Source organism: Herpailurus yagouaroundi, unplaced genomic scaffold (assembly GCF_014898765.1).
Source record: "Herpailurus yagouaroundi ecotype Mexico unplaced genomic scaffold, PumYag 67556, whole genome shotgun sequence".
NCBI lineage: Eukaryota > Metazoa > Chordata > Mammalia > Carnivora > Felidae > Herpailurus > Herpailurus yagouaroundi.
In genome coordinates this window covers 649187-655945 of record NW_024420362.1, presented here as the reverse complement: position 1 = coordinate 655945, position 6759 = coordinate 649187, and positions in this window count along the sequence as shown.

Here is a 6759-nt window from a genome sequence, read left to right as displayed (position 1 = left end):
TACCCCAATGTTCATAGCAGCACTCTCAACAATAGCCAAATTATGGAAAGAGCCTAAATGTCCATCAACTGATGAATGGATAAAGAAATTGTGGTTTATATACACTATGGAATACTACGTGGCAATGAGAAAAAATGAAATATGGCCTTTTGTAGCAACGTGGATGGAACTGGAGACTGTGATGCTAAGTGAAATAAGCCAAACAGAGAAAGACAGATACCATATGGTTTCACTCTTATGTGGATCCTGAGAAACTTAACAGAAACCCATGGGGGAGGGGAAGGAAAAAAAAAAAAGAGGTTAGAGTGGAAGAGAGGCAAAGCATAAGAGACTGTTAAAAACTGAGAACAAACTGAGGGTTGATGGGGGGTGGGAGGGAGGGGAGGGTGGGTGATGGGTATTGAGGAGGGCACCTTTTGGGATGAGCACTGGGTGTTGTATGGAAACCAATTTGACACTAAATTTCATATATTAAAAAAAATAAAATAAAATAAAAATAAAAAAAACAAAAAGCAAAACAAAAAACAAAACAAAAAGTAAATGAATAAATAAAACCAGGAATGGATTCTTTGAAAAGATGACCAAAATTGATAACCCTCTAGCTGAATTTATCAAAAAAATAAAAGGAGAGGGGGAGAGAGAAAATAAACAAATAAACAAAATAAAAAAAAGGATTGAAATAACAATGAAAAATACAGAAACAGAAAAGTTTTCAAGAGAATATTATGCAAAATTATATGATACCCAATTGGATAACCTAAAATAAATTCATTAATTCTTTGAAATATGTAACCTATGAAAACAGAAGGAGAAAGAAAATTATAACAGACCTATTACCAGCAAGGAAATTAAATCAGCAATCAAAAAACTCCCAATGGAAGAAGTAAGATGGTGGAGTAGTAGGAGGACTTTATGTTTGCCTCATCCCTTGAACACAACTAGATAAATATCAACTCATTCTAAACACCCAGGAAGTCAACCTGAGGACTGAGAGAACAAACTGCACAAGTAGAGGGAGAAAAGAGAGCACATTGTGGAAGGTAGGATGCAGAGACATGATTTTGGGGAGAAAAGAATCGCTGGTGCTGTGGAGGTGAGGGAGCCCTGGTCAGGGAGAGAGAAAAAGAGAGAGAGAGAGTAGGGCACAGGGCATTGCACAAGAAAAACATATCCCCAAAACTACTGAGAAAGAAAACAACAGGGACTCATAACTGCAAGTTTTTTACAAGCAGGAGAGCTCAAAATTTGTAGTTTTAGAAGTCTGTGCCATTGCCTGAGTAGAGCCAGGTGGGCTTAGTGGTATTCCTGTGGAGAAGGAAGGCAGAGGCCTGGGAGTTGACAGCATGGTCTGAGGATCCCCTAGGTCACACTGGGAGAGACAGTGTCCCTTCTTGGAGCACATCTGGGAGAGGTGGCACTGCCTCTCCTGGGACAAAAGGGATGTCAGATGACATTGAGCAGCTCCATTCATTAGCATAGGAGCAGAGGCAGCTGTTGAAAGAAGCTAACCTGGAGATAGGCTTTTTGCTATATTTTACCATAAACTCCAAGCCTATGTAGATTTGTGCAACAGCCCCCTCCTCCAGAGGATCAGTGCTGGTCTGTACCATGCCAGGTCCCTAAAATTTGGAGTTTGGAAACCCAGCTGGCATACCTGAGACAAGACACAGTAGCACTGCATGCCAGGTGGGCAGGCATCCCAGACACAAACAGGATGAAGGCAGGGATCTGAGGGAAGCCTGGAACAAATGAAGGGAGATTGCTCTTCTGTGTGGGCTTCCTGAATGGTGATGAGTGCAAATTCTCGTCACCAGGGATGAGAGAGACAGCTGACACCACTTCCCACCCCCCTCCATCAGCACAGAGTGACTTCAGTGAGCAGTGCAGCACACACAGTGTGGGTTTAAGCTGCTTAGATGAAGTCCCATTCTCCTGACCTCTGCAGGTGCTTTTTTACTAGGGCAAGTGTGCCTGAGAGTCAGAGTAACAGTGGGTTCCTCCCACAGAAGACCAGCAAAAATCCCCTGCACCAACCAATTATACTGATAATAGAAGGCTGGAAAGCTTTAGTTATAGGAGAAATAGAATCTAGCCTCTTTTAATAAACAGATCAATATACATCTAGTTGAAACTTGCCACACAGTGGACAAGGTTCAAACACTCCAAAATTCAGGCAAGAAGAAACTCTGCAGAAGACTGACCTGAGGGAAAGAGTAGCCAAAGCACAACAGCAGAGTGCACACAATATACACCAGCAACATTTACTGAAGTACCAGGCCCTGGAAAATAGAGGATTTCTTAATATAGCCATTAGTCTCAATATCAGGAAACATAACAGGCTTCCCAACACAGACAAGAAGACAGATACTGAGACCAAATGCCAAGATGGAGGATGTCATCCAAAAAGTAATAACAAGGTCATATCCAGGGATCTAGTCAAAGCAGTTATAAGTAATATACTTGAACCAGAATTTAAAACAACTATCATAAAGATCCTAACTGGGCTTGAGAAAGACATACAAGACACTAGAGAATCCATTACTGCAGAGGTAAAAGAAATAAAAACTGGTCAGAATGAAATTAAAAAAAAAACTATTTCTAAGATGCAAAACTAACTGGATGTAATCATGAGAATGGACAAAGCAGAAAGCTAATCAGTGACACAGAAGATAAAATTATGAAAAATAATGAAGTTGAAAAGAAGAGAAGGTAGAAAAGAAGAAAGGCATTGGATCCAAAATGTAGACCTGGAAAGCTCAGAACTTCTTAAAGAGTAATAAAATTTGTATCATAGGAGTATAAAAAGACAAAAGATAAAGAAAAAGAGGCAGGTTTAATTGAACAAATTATAGCTGAAAACTTCCCTAATCTGGGTAAGGAAACAGACATCAAAATGCAGGAGGCACAGAGAATCCCCATCAAATTCAAGAAAAACTGGTCAACACCAAGATATAATGTAGTAAAAATTTAAAATATAGAGATAAGAATTGGGAAAGCATCAAGGGAAAAGAAATTCCTAACCTACAAGGAAAGACAAATCATGTTCACAGCAAATGCCTCCACAGAAACCTGGCTGGCTATAAAAGAGTTGCATGATATATTCAACATACAGAAGTGGGAAAATATGCAGTCAAGAACATTTTATCAAGCAAGGCTATCATTCAGAGTAGAAAGAGAAATAGTTTGCCAGACAAAAAACAAAAAACAAAAAACAAAACAAAACAAAAAACAAAACAAAACCTAGAGGTGTATGTGACTACTAAACCAATCCTGTAAGAAATATTAAAGGGGCCTCTAAGTGGGACAGATACACCTAAAGGAACAAAGATTATAAAGGAACAGATGAAATTTCCAGAATCAGTGACTTTAAAGATTACAGTAGAACTAAATTCTTATCTGTCAATAATTTCTCTGAATATAAATGGGCTAAATGCTCCAATCACAAGACATAGGGTATGGATAAAGAATAAGACCCATCTATATGATGCTTACAAGAGACTCATTTTAGACCTTAAAGACACTTGCAGATTGAAAGTCAGGGCATAGAGAAACATCTGTCATGCTAACAGACATCAAAAAAGAGCTGGAGTAGTCATACTTACATCAGACAAGCTAGATTTTAAAACAAAGACTGTAACAAGAGTTGAAGGGGGGCACAATATCATGATAAAGAAATCTATCTATCAAGAAGATCTAGCAATTGTAAATATTTATGCCCCCAACCTGAAACACCTGAATATATAAATCAATTAATAACAAACATAAAGAAACTCAGTGATAATAATACAATAATAGTAAGGGACTTTAACACTCCACTTACAGCAACAGACAGATCATCTAAGCAAAAATTCAACAAGGAAACAATGGCTTTGAATGACACACTGGAACAGATGGATTTAACAGATATATTCAGAACATTTCTTCCTAAAGGACCCAAATAAATAAAATCATGAACTAGAGAGGAGAGAATACAACCAACACCACAGAAATACAAACAATTATAAGAGAACATGATGAAAAATTATATGCCAAAAAATAGGCAATTTGGGAAAAATTGACAAATTTCTACAAAAAACATATAAATTACCAACACTGAAACGAGAAGAAATAGAAAATTTGAATAGACCCCAAACCAGCAAATAAATTGAATCAGTAATCAAAAATATCCCAACAAACAAAAGTCCAGGGCCAGATGGCTTTCCAGAAGACTTCTACCAAACATTAAAAAAAAAAGTTTATACCTATTCTTCTCAAACTGTTCTTTAAAATAGAAATGGAAGGAAAACTTCAAAACTACTTCTACGAAACCAGCATTAACTGGATTCTAAAACCAAATACCTCAAAAAATAAAATAATTATAGGCCAATATCTCCAATGAACATGGATGTGAAAATTCTCAAAAAGACTAACGAGTCGAATGCAACAGTACATTAAAAGAATTATTCACCACCATTAAGTGGGATTTATTCCTGGGCTCAGGGATGGTTCGATATCTGCAAATGAATCAATGTGATACCTCATGTTAACAAAATAAAGGATAAGAACCATATGATCCTCTCAATAGGTACAGAAAAAGCATTTGATAAAATACATGATACATTCTTGATAAAATCTCAACAAATACAGTATAGGGAATATAGCTCAACATCATAAATGCCATATACAAAAGACCCACAGCTAATATCATCCTCAATGGGGAAAAACTGAGAAATATTCTTCTATGGTCAAGAACAATACTGGGATGTCCACTGTGGTCATTGTTATTTCACAGAGTACTGGAAGTCCTAGCCTCAGTAATCAGACAACAAAAATGAAAGGCATCCATCCAGATTGTCAAGGAAGAAGTCAAACTTTTGCTATTTGCAGAGGACATAATACTCTATGTAGAAAACCTGAAAGAGTCTGTCCATCAAAAATTACTGGAACTGATACAAGAATTCAACACAGTTGCAGGATATAAAATTAATGTTCAGAAATCTGATGCATTTCTATACACCAATAATGAAGCAGTAGAAAGAGAATTCAGGAAGTCAATACCATTTAAAATTGCACCAAAATCATAAGATACCTAGGAATAAACCTAATCAAAGAGGTAAAATGCATGTACTCTGAAAACTATACAGCACTTATGAAAGAAATTGAGGACACACAAAATATGGAAAAACGTTTCATGCTAATGTATTGGAAGAACAAATATTGTTGAAATGCCCATATTATCCAAAGCAATCTACACATTTAATGCAATCCCTATCAAAATAACACAAGCATTTTTCACAGAGTTAGAGCAAACACTCTAAAAATTTGTATGGAACCACAATGACCTTGAAGCCAACACAATCCTGAAAAAGCATAGCAAAGCTGGGGACATCACAATTCCTGACTTCAAGCTATATTACAAATCTGTTGTCATCAACACAGTATGGCACTGGCACAAAAACAGACACAAAGATCAATGGGGCAGAATAGAAAACCCAGAAATGGAGTCATAACTATATGTTCAATTAATCTTCGACAAAACAGGAAAGAATATCAAAAGAAAAAAAAAGACAATCTCTTGAAGAAATGATGGTGGGAAAACTGGACAGCAAAATGCAGAATGAAAATGGATCACTTTCTTATACTATTCACACAAAAATAAACTCAAAATGGATGAAAGACCTAAATGTGAGACTCAAAATCATCAAAATCCTAGAGGAGAAAACATGCAGCAACCTCTTTGACCTCAGCTGTAGCACCTACTTACAAGTCACATCTTTGGAGGCAAGGGAAACTAAAGCAAAAAATGAACCATTGAGACTTGATCAATGCAAAAAGATCCTGAACAGCAAAGGAAATAACAACACCATAGACAACCTATGGAATGGGAGATGATATTTGCAAATGACATATCTGATAAAGGGATAGTATCCAAAATCTATAAAGGACTTATCAAACTTAGCATCCAAAAAATAAATAATCCAGTTAGGAAATGGTCAGAAGACATGAACAGACATTTTTCCAAACAAGACATCCAGCTGGCTAACAGACACATGAAAAGTTGCTCAACATCACTCATTAACAAGGAAATACAAATCAAAACCATGATGAGCTACCACATAACATCTGTCAGAATGGCTAAAATTAACAACAGAAACAACAAATGTTGGTGAGCATGCAGAGACAGAACTGTCTTACTCTGTTGGTGAAAATGTAAACTGGTGCAGCCACACTGAAAAACAGTGTAGAGATTCTTCCAAAAGTTAAAAATAGAATTACACTATGACCTAGCAATTGCACTACCCAAATACTAGGCATTTACCCAAAGGACACAAAAATACTGATTCAAAAGGGCACATGCACCCCAATGTTTACAGCAACATTATCAGTAATAGATAAATAATGGAAAGGGCCCAAATTTCCATCAATAGATGAATGGCTGAAGATGTGGTATATCTATACAATATGGTTTTTACTCAACCATAAAAATAATGAAATCTTGCCATTTTCAATGACATGGATGGAGCTAAAGTGTATTATGCTAAGTTAACTAAGTCAGTCAGGGAATGACAAATACCACATGGTTTCATTCATATGTGGAATTATAGAAACAAAAGAGATGAACATAGGGGAAGGGAAAATAAGAGATATAGAGAGAGAGAGACAGAGACAGAGAGAGAGAAAAGGAAATAATAAGACACTCTTAACTATAGAGAACAACATGAGGGTTGATGGAAGGAGGTGGGCCCGGGATGGGCTAAATTGGTGATAGTATTGAGGAGG